This window comes from Dipodomys merriami, unplaced genomic scaffold (assembly GCF_024711535.1).
Source record: "Dipodomys merriami isolate MVZ:Mamm:240054 unplaced genomic scaffold, mDipMer1.0.p SCAF_4, whole genome shotgun sequence".
Classification (NCBI taxonomy): domain Eukaryota; kingdom Metazoa; phylum Chordata; class Mammalia; order Rodentia; family Heteromyidae; genus Dipodomys; species Dipodomys merriami.
In genome coordinates this window covers 21,003,238-21,019,165 of record NW_027205603.1, presented here as the reverse complement: position 1 = coordinate 21,019,165, position 15,928 = coordinate 21,003,238, and the positions used below count along the sequence as shown (strand labels likewise).

Genomic DNA, 15,928 nt, shown 5'->3' with positions numbered 1-15,928 from the left:
TAACAACAACAATAAATTAACAAGCTAGCACAGCACTGGGAGATGTGTGGAGTGCATACACCAGGGGGACAACAGTCTGTATCCTCTCTTTTTCTGCCTGTTTATTCCGTTTCACTCAGACTCAAAGAAAGAACATAGACCAATGCACAATTTCATTGAAGAGCATTTTAATAACACTGGGATGAATATATCATAAAATAAATATAATTCTGAAACTTCCCAATAAGAAATACATAGCAGGTACTGGGGCCTTACTCCTCTAATCATAGCTCCCCAGGAGGTTCAGATCTAAGGATCAAGGTTCAAAGCCAGCCTGGGCAGAAAAACATGAGTAACTCTCCTCTACAGTTAGCCAGCAAAAATCCAGAAGTAGGGCTGGGAAGATGGCTCAAGTGGTAGAGTGCTAGCCTCGAGGTGAAGAGCTGAGGGACAGTACCCAGGCCCAGAGTTCAGGCCCATAACCAGAACCAAAAAAAAATCCAGAAGTAGAAGTTTGGTTCAAGTAGTAGAGCACCAGCCTTGAGTCGAAAAAGCTAAGGGAAAGTACAATTCATGAGCTCAAGCCCTGTATTAGCATAAAATGAGAGGAGAGAAGAGGGGAGAGAGAGAGAGAGAGAGAGAGAGAGAGAGAGAGAGAGAGAGAGAGAGAGAGAGAGAGAGAGAGACTTACATTTACTGTGTCAAAATCATTTATGCTATTTTATGAAGGCAAAATACTGGGCTCAGCAAACTTACTTGCAATGCCAGACCAGGCAGGCTAATTGTTCTAAAGGTCAGAGGGTGGTATCCCCTCTGTGCTATCTCTACACACACAGCATGTTCCCTGTTGGTCTCTAGCTAAAGTCCCACATGGTTCTTGTGGCATCTGCTAGGATTTCTACTTAAAGTTTAAAAATATTGTTTTAATTTCCAGCCGTATCTGTTCCCATTTGGCAATGTAAGCTATTTCACAATGCTTTGTCCTTGAAGGATATGATTTGTTGGGGTTCCTTGTGCAACATCTTGTTTTCAAAAATGCCTTTTTGCAGAAATATTTGAGAACGGGAGGGGACGGGAGCAGCTGCAGCTCCAGCACTGAGATGTTTGACAATGCAAGGCGCTTTCAGTCTTTACCTCTGGCTGCTTGTCTAACTTCACAATAAGGGAGGGAAGGCAGCTTTTGTTCCTGAGAAAAGAAGAAGGAAGAAAAATGGATGGTTCCTTTTAGATAATGGGTGGTCAGCAATTACATAAAAATGGGACAAACATCCAAAAGGTCTAAACTCTTCTATCAATGCAGCTGCATGATGACAAACAGATGCTCTGGTCCGAGGGGTGAACTATGACATAGAAACCCATTAGCATGGTTTGTCTTCGTGGAAAACAGCTCCTTTTGGACTGATTGCTAACCCGGCACAGTAAACATCATTGGGTAAAGAGTTTGATTTACATCCTTCCTTCCAACTGCTTTTAGGATATTATTCAGGCCAAAAGAATTGATTATCCAATCAGATCTAAATTTGCATGTTCACTTCAGACAAATGTGTTAGTGATCTGAGGTTCTGGGCAGCTGAAAAGAGTTAGAGGGAAACTAATGGAAAAGACTGTTCAGGAAGTTTCCATTGGGTTTACAGACCTGTGTTTGAGGAGCATAGTTCTTACCCATGTTGCACTGATGCTTCTTACTAGATGAGGGGAGACAGCTCTCTAAATAGCTTTGTCAAGCAAACCCAGATTGCCTCCTGAGTCTCTCATGTCTCCATATAAGCTATCCTGTCCTTCTGCTATATAACACACATATTCTGGTACTGGGCTTGAACTCAGGGCTTATTTCTTGGCTTTCTTCCTCATAGCTGGTACTCTACAATTTGAGGAATGCCCCCAGCCCAGCTGTAGGATCATTAATTGAAGGTGGAGCCTGGAAGACTTCTGTGACCTTGCTGGCTTCAAACCTTGATCCTCTAGGTCCCTTAGGGAACTCCTGAGTAGCTAGGATTACAGGCATAAGCCTGGCACTTGACTTCATTTTTTTAAAATAATATTTTGTGTGTGTGGATTTTAAGGACAAGAATTCACAGATTCAAAGAGAGTTTATTATTTATGTTTCTATGGTCACAAGCCTATGGTGCGTGATTTTACAAGCCTATAATCCCGGCTCTTGGAAGGCAGAAGCAGATTTGTGACTTCAAGGCCAACCTGGGTTATAATTGCAAGATTTCAAGTAAAAAAAAAAAGACAAAAAAAGAAAAAATGAAGTGACAGAATCCAGTTTGTTTACTGTATGTGTGTTTGTGTGCATGTGTCTGAGTATATCTTTGTGTTTTTGTGGGTACGGGTAAGGGTGTACATGATTGCCTGGGTGTGTGCATCTACATGTGTGTATATATGGTTAATGATTTTCCACTGTACTACATAGCAAGCCTTTTCTCTGTTAGATGTGTAAACCATATTTTTCTGGCACATGACATGTCAGATATACACCAAATATTTACTTATATACTATACTTACAAAAAAATTGTGGGAATTAGTCATAACAGAGAAAGTTAAATTTTTTTGATGGCTGTAGGGCTTGAACTCAGGGCCTGGGAGCTGTCCCTGAATTCTTTTACTCAAGATTAGCTCTCTACCACTTTGAGCCACAGCTCCACTTCCAGTTTTTAAGTAATTAATTAGAGATAAAAGTCTCATGGGGACTTTTCTGCCCAGGCTGGCTTTGATCCTCATATCTCAGCCTCCTGAATAACTAGGATTACAGATGTGAGTCACTAGTGCCAGGCAGATAGTTTTATAGGTACATTGACCTGCTTCTCCTAAGTTAATCAAGATAGTGAGGATCATGTGAGCAGAGACAGACACACAAAGCCCAGGTTCAGTGTGCAACGCACTGATGGGATCCTTAGAAAAAGTTATAGGCATTCGGTTGAAAAGAAGAAGCTCTGTCCTCAAAGAAATGCATTTCAAGGAATAGGAACTGACACTGTGGTAGGGGAGATGACAGTAGGGCGTAAGTGGCGAAGTTTGCCCAGCCTGCAACTCAGCATGCTCTGTATGTACGCTTCCTCTCTGCTTTACAGAAAATATAACACCTAGACAGTTCTAAGGCTTTCTTCTTAATTCACGCTGGAAGCCCCCAAGGCTTGACATAAAAATATGTTAGTGTCTCTCCAGAATATGCAGTCTGTATCTCATTATCAAGCAGGAGATAGAGAAACAGTTAAAGCTGCTACCAACTCTAGCACTCATAGTGGAGGCTACAATGCAAAATGATCTTGTTTCTACTGCTTTTTGAACTACACAAAATTCCAGCTAGCCTCAGCCTTATTTGTTGGCAAATGCACACACAGAAACTCACTCTGGGATTCATGTCTTGTTTTTCTACAGTTTGACAGCAAGCATCAAACAGGGGCAATGTCAGCTACGGGACATAACTTTCATGCCAATTTCAGCTATGCTCTGTAAAGTATTTTTCTTAAATCTGTAAGGTCACAGCAGCTTTCTCTTTCAAGAGCATAGCTTAGATGCACAAAATTAAAATTCCATTTCCTACATCCCATCCATTCATAAGAAGCAATTAGAGTATCTAATACACTCTTTGATGCTGGCAGAGGCTGTAGTCTTCATTTGCTTCAATGGGTTATGCCAAAATATCTCTTTCATTTATTAAAACCATTTGTGATTCACTACCAAGTTTGAGCTGAATGGCATCTCAAGGCCAAACTTGTTCATTCATCCACTCATCCAAAAAATAATAGCCACTAGAGAAGCCATTGATTGATTAACCTGTAGTGGTTCCTTACATTAAACATCTTTGTTTGCATGTTGAAATAAAATACCTAGTAAGACACTACAAAAATATACAAATCATACCAGTAGTAACAGGGCCATTATTCTATGGTTTTTCCTTAAGTTCTAGATTCCAGTAGTCTTTCCCTGAGGTATTTAGATAACATAAATGTAGGATCTCTTGGAAGGAGTAAGTGTCTATCTCTCACCCATCTAGAGATTCTTTTCTTTTTAGGCTGGGAAATAAGCAAGCAAATGGTAAAAAAAAAATGCATGCAAAGGCTTATGATTTTATTTGTGAGAAGCAAGGAAATGTATACTGATATCCTACTCTTTTTCATTAAGCAAGGAAATGTATACTGATAGCCTACTATTTTTCATTAACTTTCACCTATATTATTCCATTCATTTTGTTCAATTTTATAAAATAGGTGTTATCTCATTTGGCTGATGAAAAACCAAGATTCAGAGAGTAACTTACCCAAGGTCATAAAGCCTGTGAGTTATAAAGCAGGGCTTGAACACGAAGTCTAGAGTACTATGGTCTCTTTCTACTAATTTTCATGTAAACTCAGAAAAGTTTCGAAGTCACAGAGAAGCATTCATATACACAGTACCCAAACAACATAACAACTCTAAAGTAATACCCATAAGCACAATGTGAAAATTTTGATACCCATCAGCCAGTGTGGCTTTGCAATATTGTTTTGTTCGGTAGCAAAAGAAACAAATATCATAGAATTGTTAGGAATTAGCTTGAGAGAAGGCATATTAGCCATTGGGCAATTGGTTTGGTTACCTGGCTTGTCTTCTCTAACCCATTCTGGAGATTACTCAATTAGGAAGAATGGCAGAAAAGACACAGCATAATATGCCTTGGAATAGCTTAATATTTAGTTCATAAAACAGATAATATAAAGCAGATGCCAAAAGAGTGTGTGAATTAGCTAGACAAAGAATTCATTAGGCTTAAAGTATCTTTTCAATTTACAAGGATTCCTTTTTCTGAAGGAAAAATAGACTGTTTCTACATCATACTCTTACCTTTGACAGTTCATGTAGGACTGAACAAGTGGTCAACTGAAGTTCAGTTGAGTCAATAAGATTCTTCTGTCTGGGAAAACAGAATTTTTGTTCAACTCTCTTGTGGTGTAGTGGTCCTCAGAACTGAACACTATTATAAGTACATTAAAAAGAACATTAACAAAGATAAAACCTCTTGTGTCCCTATTTTGAGGTTCATTTGTCCAAGCACCAGGTTCTATGGTTATATGTACATAGCTTTTGACCTCTTCTGCTTGTGATTTTTTTTGTTTCTTTGTATGTTCTTCCCCTATGGTACAACCCATTCTGGTGTCTTGCATCTTGTATATACATTTTTCTAATTTAGGGAGGGGAAGGAAAATAACAAAATGCTGAAATAAGGATACAGGATGACCCATTGTAACAATAAGATATACAAGACAATATGTTGAAAACGAACTTTACAACTTTGTGGGGGGGAGTTGTAGGAGAGAGAAGGGAGGAGTTGAGGTACGGAGGAAAGGGATGGTAGGGGAAAAATAAAGGAGGGTATAACAATGCTCCATAGGAAATGAACTCATTACCTTGTTCATGGAACTGTAACCCCTCTGTGCAGTATCTTTACAATAAAAAATATATATTAACAAAATAAAAAAGAGAACTGAAAACTATTAGCAGTGATGCTTAAAGAAAAAGTTTATATTATCTTGTTAGTGAACTCTCTGGATTTGTACTGCTGTTAGTCACTTTTCTGTTATTATAACAAAATATCTGAGATGATAAGCTTTAAAAATAGGAAAGGTTGCTTTTGTTCATGGTTTCAGAGGTTTTAGACCATAGTCCCATCGCCCTACCATTTTAGGGTGATAATATAGCAGATTCATGTGGTGGGGGACTGGTAGTGGAAAGAAACTGTTCACCTCATTGCACTGAAAAGCAAAGAGAAGGGGAGCAAGAAACTAGCATCCCAATATCCCCTCCAAGGTTATGTCCTTCAGTTCCTCACACCAGTATCCACCCATTAATGATTTCACTGCCACTCCATACAGCCCAAGGGCGACAACCAAAACTATGGCAAATGGGCTTTCAGGGCATATTTACAATTGAACCTTAACAGTATTCTCTCTTCCCTTTGGAAGTTGTATTTGTCCAGTTCTTTCCAGAATCATAATATAGTCCACTCTCCTTCCAATAAATTCCCCTAAATTCCCCATCTAAACCATAGGGAGTAGGTTCTATTAGGCACAACCAAACAAAACATAAGTGATTCAAAAGTGCAGATGGCTGGCTGTAAGGACTGGTATAGCCAAGTTGAAAATGGGAAGAAGACAAATCTGCAAAGTTGGGCACAGGAAATAAAAGGAACATTTTCAAGTACAGTCAAGGGAGGAAAGCCTTCCAAAGTGAAGGGTTGAACCAAGTAAAATGTAACACATTTGGAAATTAGTTGGGTCAAACAGGAATAAGGATCTGAGTTCCACTGCCAGAAGAAACATGGAATCCACACCAACATCAGAAAGTAACAGTGGTGGAGGAGGCTAGCCAGATTTTGGCTTATATGTAGACATACTATATTTAGAGGGTTTTTTGGCTATTGCTTTGTTGGTGTTGGCCTGAGGTTTCCTGAAATACCATCCCATTTCTACAGGTGGAGTAGTAACAGTCACTACACAGCATCTTATAATATTGCCAGTTTTGCAGTGTGAAGGGACAATTAAGGAGGAAAGTCTTGAACAGACCTTTAAATTCAATAGTTATTGAAGGATAAGTGGCCTGAAGGGCTGTTACTGGGCAGTTGAGCCCTAAGGGACTCAGAAAAGAGCTTTTTGGGCACAGCCCCAAAGCTCCAAATTCTCTCTGGTAGCTGGAAGGGGCCAAAGACTGGATGAATACTACTGATGTCAATCTCAACACCTTGCTAGATAGGAAAGGCAGACCTAAGCAAAACATAAGCAAAATTGAGAGAGCGACTCAATTTTCAATTTTGTTTTGAAAGATGCAGGCCCAGCATTTTGTTCTTCCTGGTGATGGATGGATCTATCCCATCACAGTGTCAGGAAGAGGTAGAGGTGTGCATGGTCATGAGGACTATGACTTTGCAGCTGATGGGACATTTTGTGTCTTCAGGTCTTCATCTATTCTCGGCTGAAACTTGTTTCTCTCTCTTGTGCTGTCAGCTGGGAGAGGAGGCTGAAGATTTTATTAAACCTGGTAGAAGCAAGGTTAGATACATTTCATGTAAGGACAAAAAAATTACTTCCAAGGCTCAATTTTTTGGAACCAAGTTACTACATACCACAAGCCCGAGAAATCAGAATAGTATGGTTCTTTTGCTTTACTTGTTCGTAATCTATCCTTCTATAAAGCTTTACAATATATCTTTTAAACCCTCCCAGTAAACTTTCCCATTTGGAAGCTAGAAAGTAATTTTGAGTATGATGCCTGTATTTGGCCCATTGGCTCATATGTAGTTAAAGTTGCATTGATTTGAGTATAGTTTGCTGCATTAAAAGTGCTTAAATAAAAGATTAACAATTTTTTAAAGATGACAAGCAATGGTTTTCTGTTTAGTTTGTTTTCAGGAATATTATTTTCACCAAAGACTGAAACTTGGCCTATACATTTATGGATGTTCTCAATAACACATACACCCCAACGTCCAGTGCTTGCTCTGTTCTGGACTGAAGGAATTTGAATCGCAGTTTCCATTTCCCAACTATTTATTTCCTCTTTTCTTCTGGGTCAGAAGCAGAGCACAGAAACTGCTTCTGAAGGCTTATTCTCCCAGTACTTATAGCCTGACAGGGAGCTCTGAGTAGTCAGATATGCTCTCTGAAGTTTCCTTAGTACTATGGGATACTTTTCCCTTAAAGGTCTTACAATTTTCTAATGTCTCAACTATTACTAGTCTCAAGTTTCACAAAGGGCTTTTCCAATGGCCATAGAAACACAGCAATAATGTTTGTCCAGCCCTGTGAAGGAAACAGTAGGTATCTAAAACAGAACCATAAATAATATGAGCTCTTAAACAAGCAGTCTTCTCAAGAACACATCTTCCTCACCAGCTTTCTGAAACCATTCCCACTTGGAGCCTAGTTTTTAATCTTGCTGAGAAGCAAAAATTTGTCTGGATTTTCCCTGTAAGACTAATTAAAATGGACATACTGTGGAAGCTCAGACAAGACTAAAATTTCTTTAATAAAAATGCCTGTCATGACATTTTCTATAATGTCACTGTGACATCTTGCCTTATTTCTTTAAACATTAAACAAACAAGTAAGGGACACGGCCTTTTAGTGAAGAAAAGCTAGAGAACCAGATCCATTTCTATGGCTAAGACATTAAATGACTTCTCTATGATGGCATAAAAATAGCACTCAATAGAAAACCAAGTCCTGGCATTAATAAACCAGAATCATCAGTGATAAACAATACAGAGAAAGAAAACTTTCTAAAGACCAGTAGAGCCAAATCACTATGGGAAATAAAAATAAGTGCTTCTAATAATTTACTGGGTGGTATACATAAGAATATGGAGGATATACACTGAAAAATGTATGACCAAGAAATACACTGTTTCTGAAGACACAGCTGTTTTTCTGGGTTTGGATAGTTGGAAAAGGTTTAGGGTAGGAATGAACAAGGTCTTCCCACTTGACTATTATGTGAAAAGTCAGAAATGGTTGGAAGCCATCGAAGCAGAGTATAAGGCCCACTGAGCAGAATGAACACACCATCTGAATTCAACTATTTATTCTACAATTATGTAAATGCCAACTTGTTCTCCAGTCATAAGCTCCGCAAACAAAAAATGAGGACAGTCATAAGCCCTAAGCAACTCCCAGCCTAAGGGTGGGAAATGTGTGCAGAGAAAATGACAATATAATGTAGGAAATAGAAGGTTGGCTAAGCACAAGGAAAGCATAGAAGAGTCAGGGAGATTATTTTAGGCTCACAGAACCATGCTGAAAAGATATAGGTTTTAGACAGGATAGTTTAGTTTAACAACTAGGAGTAATTCCATCTCCCTTGTGGATTAAAAGGGGGATATTTCTGTCACTTAAAAAACAACTATATCATGCTGACCATATCACTTTCTATCTGTCAAGATTATCTCTCATAGGTGGCACTAGTGTCAGAATGATATAGAATGATAGGACTCACATCTATAAGATCCTGAGCAGGATTTTTATCCCAAGGTGATGTCACTAGGTTGGGAGAAAAGTGGAAAAGCTTTGATGACTTCTGGACTGCTAAGGTCTGCTGGAAGATTCTCTTATTGTTGCTTGTTCTCCAGCTCAAACACATTAAGAGTAATGGTGGCATTCACCAAAATGTGAGAGTAAAGCATGGTTGCCAGCTGGTTTGAGAAAGAAGAGTCCAGGTTGGGACTTATCAGAATGAGAATGGTCAGAGGTGATATCTGATGGAGTTGGAGTATGGACCTGGAGTTTAGGAAAACCTAATGGACTGGAGGTGACAGTTGCAGAGACTGCCTTTGGCATTTCATGGGGGATTATGGTTGAAATCACTCAGGAAATTGAAGGAAAGCATTGCCAAGAATGGGTATTGTCAACATCCAAGGGTGGAATAGAGGGAGTGTTACATGAGAAATGGACTAAAAGAAGCATTAAAGGAATAGAAAAGAAACAGAGAACAACCTCTTTCAGGCCAAGAGAAGAATCTTTTTTGAGGTGAGACTATAATTAACACTTTGGAGATCCAGGTGTGGGGTTGAAGAAGTCATTTGGTCTCATTCCTTGAATGCATTTATTCAGAAATGAAGATGGCAATACCATCTTTCCCACACTGTGAAAAATGGGAGAAAATCAACTTAGAATCAACTTAGAATCAACTTATTTTAGCTCACATTTCAGTCAAGGGTCACTTGGCTCCATTTCTGTAAGCCCATGGAGAAGCAGAAGATTATGATGGGGAGGTTGGAAAGCAGATACTGAGCTAGAGTCAAGGATGAAGGTATATATGGCACTCCCTAATGAGTGAAATACCCTCCTTCTACCAACTAGATCTGACCTCCTAAAATCTCTACCATTTTCCAGTAACCCATTAGGCTTTGTATCCACAAATGGGTGATTCTGTTGATGAAGTCATACCATTTGTGATACAATCACCTCCCAATGGTTCCACTTCGGAACACAGCTGCATATCCAAACCATAACAAAGACCAAGAGTAGGCATTGGCATTGCCTTCAGTCACACTGCCGAATAGCAGAGAGCTGAGAGGAGGGATTGCTACCCTTTAGTGCTGTATCTTCTTTCTAAAGCTGCCTGTCTGGTCTGATGGAAGCAAGTTGCCCAGAAGGGAGCAAGGCAAGGTGTGCCTTAGGATGATAAGCCAGAATCATACTGAAAAGACATGAAACAAGCTGTTTAAGTCTTATCCTAAGGAATGGGGACTCAAAGAATAGTTTTGAGTCAGGAAGGTATCATCATCACTGATATATGTGACATAGTGGGCAGTTTTGAAATATCTTTCTCAGATCAATCATAGATGAAGCAATTTTGAAAATCATCTTCCAACATGAATTGTATGGACTAAAACTCCTTAATTAAATAAGAAATCAACATCCAATAAATAAATCATCAAAAGCCCAATGAAAAGTTAACTTATCCATTGCTTAAATCTACCATACCCATTTTTTTTTTAATCCTAGAACCATACAAAAAAGTGCTGTGGTGCTGTGGATTTTGGAACTACCGCAGGCCATAGATCTAGCACTGGTGACCTGAATACATAATAAGAGCTCACCTCCAACATGCTGTCTTTTTATGATTATCATCTTTTAAGTAGTTATACAAAAGGGTTTAAAGTCAACATGTCAGTTCATCTTGATCAATGTCATCCCTTCTATCATTCTTCCCCATCTCTTCCAACTGCACCCATCCCTTCAAGTTGCCTGCAGAAAGAGAGGGAGAGAGAGAGAGAGGGGGGGGTGAGAGACTGTTTTCACTCCTCCTTCCTCTCTCCATTCAACCCTTCCTCTTGACCTCCTCCATCCCAACAACACATGCTCCAGTTTTCTGGTATTCATTTTGTTAAACTGTTAGATTCCACTCCATATACCAGGATTTTCTCCTTTGTATACCATACCTCAATCAATTTGTGTACATCGCAGATGAAATGTTCTCTTAAAACTAATGACCACTTCTGCCTAGAGTTGCATAATTTTATGTGGTCCTATGCTTCTTCTCTCTCTCTTTTTTAAGATATCATTATTATGCAATCTTTTTTTATTGTGAAAATACTGTACAGAGGGGTTACAATTACATGGGCAAGATAATGAGTACATTTCTTGTCAAGCATTGTAGCCTCCTCCTTTGTTTCCCCTTCCCATCCCTTCCCATCCTCCCCCTGCCCCTCCACCCAATCCTCCCCCGCCACACACCAAAGTTGTAAAGTTCGTTTTCGACATAACGACGACTTACATCTCATTGTTGCAACAGGTCCACCTGTATCCCTATTTAAATGACTTGCTTTTGCTTTCTCCTCCACAAATTATACCAACGTCAAATACAGTGAAAGCAGAAGTTATACCCTGGGGGAGGGACATACATTAAAAAAAAAGAAATACTCTTATAAATGTGTTAGAAACAATTGCATGAAAGAAAAAACATTTGAATACGTATCTTAGGGTTCATTTCCCTAACATCACCTTATCTGACCTTTTCTGCTTGACTCAGACATATACTAGATATTGCAAATAAGGGAAACCATGGGACCTATGTTTCTTTGGGCCTGGCTTACTTCACTTAATATCATTTTTTCCAAGTCTTTCCATTTCCTAACAAATGGGGCAATGTCATTCTTTCTGATGGAGGCATAGAATTCCATTGTGTATATATACCACATTTTCTTGATCCATTCATCTACTGAGGGGCATCTGTGTTGGTTCCATATCTTAGCTATAGTAAATAGTGCTGCAATAAACATAGTCGTGCTGGTAGCTTTATGCTTCTTCTCTTTTTGATCTTTACTTCTACACCTGTTAGAAAGGTGAATATCTTTGAAAGAGCACCTTGTGAGAGACACTCACAGCACAAACTGATTGGCTCTAATGGACTTGCCATTGCTTGACTGAGCAGCTGTGCTCCATGTGGCTGAAGCCACAGGAAAAGTTCTATCAGGTGAGGCCTGCCCCATGGCACAGAGGTTTCCATGGCCCAGGGGCTCCAGGACCTTCCTCTGCCTCTCCCCTTGGAACTCCACAGCTTTGAGGTTCCCAAAAGCCTAGATAATGATTTTCCTGATAGGTAATGGTACACTGCTGAGTAGAACTTGACCTGACACTCTGAAACCCCAAGCTCTGCCAATCCCCCAAGTCTAATTAGGCAGTCCTTGGCAAGACTCACATCAAGCAATGACACACAGACAAGTGTCCCAAACAGTGCTCAAAATTGATTTTAGGGTCACAGCAACCTGAACTTCTGACCTGGACTCTTAACCTGCTTGCATCTTACTTTCCTTCCCTTCCATCTCTGCTGTTCCTATGACTGAACGCATTCTGAGCAGAAAAGAAGGCTGGCTCTCCACCGTACCCAGGCAGAATACTACAGTGGGATCGTTGCTGGGCAACCGCAGCTAGACCAATTTGTTTGGGGAGCATTTTGAGAACGATTGCACTTGTAGGGTCGAGCTTGTTTTTTTCTTCCTTTCCTATGGTACCTATTCCTGGATGTTGTAAATATTCATCTGAGTTTTGCATTTATGAGGGGAAACATATTTAAATGAGTTTGGGAGGGTAATTTGCTTGGGTGCATCACTACTCTCTTCTAGGCAGCAGAAAGCAGAAGGAGGGAAACAAAAAAAGGGATTTTGTGACCATTGTTGACAGAGATGACAGTGCTCTGCTGGCTTGCTTCAGTTACATAGAACAATAGAAGCAGAAAAAATAAAGATGCAGTTTAGTGAAGGCATTTAGTAAATCATTGGTAAATGGGGAGAATATAGGAGCCCCAGCTAAGTCACCGGGCACATTTCCTCACTAATATGATTGAAGTTAGTCTATGGCCTCCTCTTTCTTCTACTCAAGAGGGGCACTTCCTTTTTCCCTTGTCTAGTGCTATCAACACACTGAAATTCAACACTTGGCAAAACCCCAGAGAGCTGACTTTGAAAGGTAAGAGGAAGAAACATTTCCTTTCATAAGGCATCTGGCAGCCCGGAAGGATTTCCAGCACACCAATTTCAGATGAGTCAGAGCCCAGTAAGACTTGCAAATCCTTCAGAACTCGTCAGCACCCACATTACCCACACTCTGGAATATTAATATGTACACATGCCCAGGCGACCCCCAGAGATGTGTTTATCTCACAATTTGCAAATGGTTCAGACCTTTGCTGATTTTTTTTTTTACGTAGGGACTTAGGGAGCCAGCATGAGATTGTGCTTCTTCCAAATGCTTTCCCATATGTCATAAATGCCCCCACTGAAGTCAGTTTTTCTCAATCTGTACGTGTTCTCTGTGTATTAGCAACCTCTCCCAGCCTCAGTAGAGAAGTTCTCCTTGGGGCTGCCATGTCATATCTTGCTAGGACTTGGTCAGGAGCCTCGGGCACCATATGGCAGAACTGAGGACTGCATCACCAGCCAAATGCACCAGTTGTTAATAGGGCACAATAAGCTATGGGTTCTATCCCTGTACCCTCAGGGAGATGTCAATGGATATAAAATGTGCCTCTGGGCCATCTGACAATATGGGGCCTAAAGCTGTTGGGTTTTATTCCAATTTGCACTTGAGTCCATATCCCATCTAAAGGCTGAATACCCCTGGCCCATCATCCCAGGTCCCTAGGCTCATTTTATAGTTTTCCTTGCACATGAGGCAGCCTTTGGCATAGGATTCAACATAACTTTCTCAATATTGAGGGAGTTAGCTATGTTATTTCATTTTGGGGGAATTACACTTCAATATCCTGGCTCTAAACTTGGATACAAGGTAGGTAGAAGAGAGAGTAGAGACAGGAGAAGAAATAAAAAATTTATTCTTTACCTTTTGTCTTGGAAGCTTGGGTTCGGGCAACAGGTCATTGAAGTGTCAGTCAAAGTTAAATGCCATTGAGGGTATAGGTGGGCTTGGGAAAGATGGAGGAGACGGTGAAAGGAATGCCATTGATTGAAAGGTATTGTACTTACACACTGATTTGTTGAATTAAAACACCTTTGTACAACTACATAATAACAATAATGAACAATAATCATAGAAGCTAGGCATGATGACTTACATGTGTATCTCTAGCTACTCAGAAGGCTGAGATCTGATGAGTGTGGCTGGAAGCCAGCTGAGGCAAACAAATACACGGGACTTAGTTCCAATTAACAAAAATCCAGCTTGAGAGATGAGGCTTAAGTAGTGAAATGCTAGCCTTGAACAAAAATAGCCAAGCAAAGTACAAGGCCCCAATATTGTTCAAGCCCCAGTACTGGCAAAAAGAATAAAAGGGCTACAGTCAGAACACACTCCTGAGGATGGCCTGGAAAGCCCACTCCAACTCACTTCCCCCGTCTTTTCATACAACAACCTTCCATTCATTGAGATCCCATGTATATAAAGAGCTTCCTTAGATTTTTAACATGGCCCATAGAGAGCTAAATTCAGGTTCTTCAAGATGGTAGAAAACAGAAAATTCACTTCAGGCTAATACACTGACAATCAACAAACCTATAATAGCAAGACTGAACCCCATGCTGAGAAAAGTCACCTCCATTCAGAGTCTGTGGCTCCACTGAAAACACTCAGGCTCATTTGCTTTTAGTTTGCTGTGAAAGATGCCCTATCTTTTGATTCAGAGTTGATATGCATGAGCCACCCCTTTCTTTTGCTATACCTCTAGGCAAAGAGCATATGTCACAAATACCATCGCCATATTTAGTCGCGGTCTGTCGTTCAGCTTCACTGAGCCCACCGCCAAGTTACCTTTTACATGGCAATTACTCATGAAATGTGAACACTCCTGCAAATTAGTGTTAGGTTGCATTCATTTTCCAATTAACTGCCCTCCTGCTATTACAAGATTCTAGTTTGTCATAGTCAGCCTTTTCCCCTTCAGGAAGGGGGAAATAAGTACCCAACTTCTTTATTACAGAGAATAATTAATGTGTGAAATGGTCTACCAAAAGCAACAATGAAACATGCAACTGTGAGTATATTCAAAGAAGAGCCAGACAAGGATAAAAAAAAAATTCCATGATGCAAACATAAGACAGACAGGTGGATAGTTTGGATACACCATATGGCCTCCTTCTGTCTTCAAATGTACTGTGAGATTACATTTTTTTTCAAAATCCCTTCAAGAAGCAAGCTGATTTCTAAATAGTACATTATGGAGAAAGAAAAATGCTTCTGGTGCTTAGAATGTGTCCATTACTTGAATGACAATTGTGTGTTTCTGAGGAAGTGTTTTCAGATGGACCTCACACACTTGTCGTGCAGTGACTAAGGTGGCACAGGGGAAGGTGGGAAGACAGGAAAGAAGAATGCACTCTTATGTTGTTTCCTCAAAAGAAATAATATATACATACCAAACTCATAGCCAGAGGTAAGTGCTGGTTACCCCCACAGCAGCCTCTGCAAACAACTTACAACGCAAATCCAATGGATGGAGCTGAAAGACAGACATGAAATGCAGCAGCTAATGAGAAACAGTGTCGTTTCTGGAAAACATTAAAGACTATTTCTCTCCCCCTCAGGAAGGCAGAGCATATGATTCCCATTCTCACGTTGTGACAGAAATGCTGCGTGCACTGTTTGCAGAGATTGCTGCCTGCAATTCCAGGAGACCTTCATGGAGGGTTCCTCCGAACATGCTTCTTTAAGCCCAGTTTAATTGACATCCTGGTTGACAGGATAACATCATTTTGACAGGAACTCTGCATTAGAAGACTCTCTCCTCAGAATTTTTAAAAAGTAATTCTTGCTTTTAGGTTGACAGACAAGAAATATATGGCCTTTTGAGGCCGATTTGGAAACATAGCTCCTTGATACCCTATCAGCCTGGAAGTAGGAAGAGAATCACTGTGATGGTGTCAAAATGGTGCACCTATGTATGTCTTCTCTTTTGATGCTGCATAACTGAAGAATGGCCAATCTCTTTACATCTCTGTGTTTCTTACTTTGATGTCAC

The 15,928-nt window shown here is 40.1% G+C and overlaps 1 long non-coding RNA gene across 1 annotated transcript; it reads right to left on the bottom strand.

The window, feature by feature from the left end:
- Positions 1–634: 634 nt before the first annotated feature.
- LOC138806214 (uncharacterized) lies at positions 635–15,392 on the bottom strand. Its single transcript, XR_011365741.1, has 6 exons — positions 15,327–15,392; positions 13,798–13,879; positions 11,234–11,343; positions 10,557–10,704; positions 4,808–4,877; positions 635–1,165 (listed from the first exon to the last, which is right to left on the bottom strand). It is a non-coding gene; the product is annotated as an uncharacterized lncRNA (long non-coding RNA).
- Between the last annotated feature and the right edge of the window lie 536 nt (positions 15,393–15,928).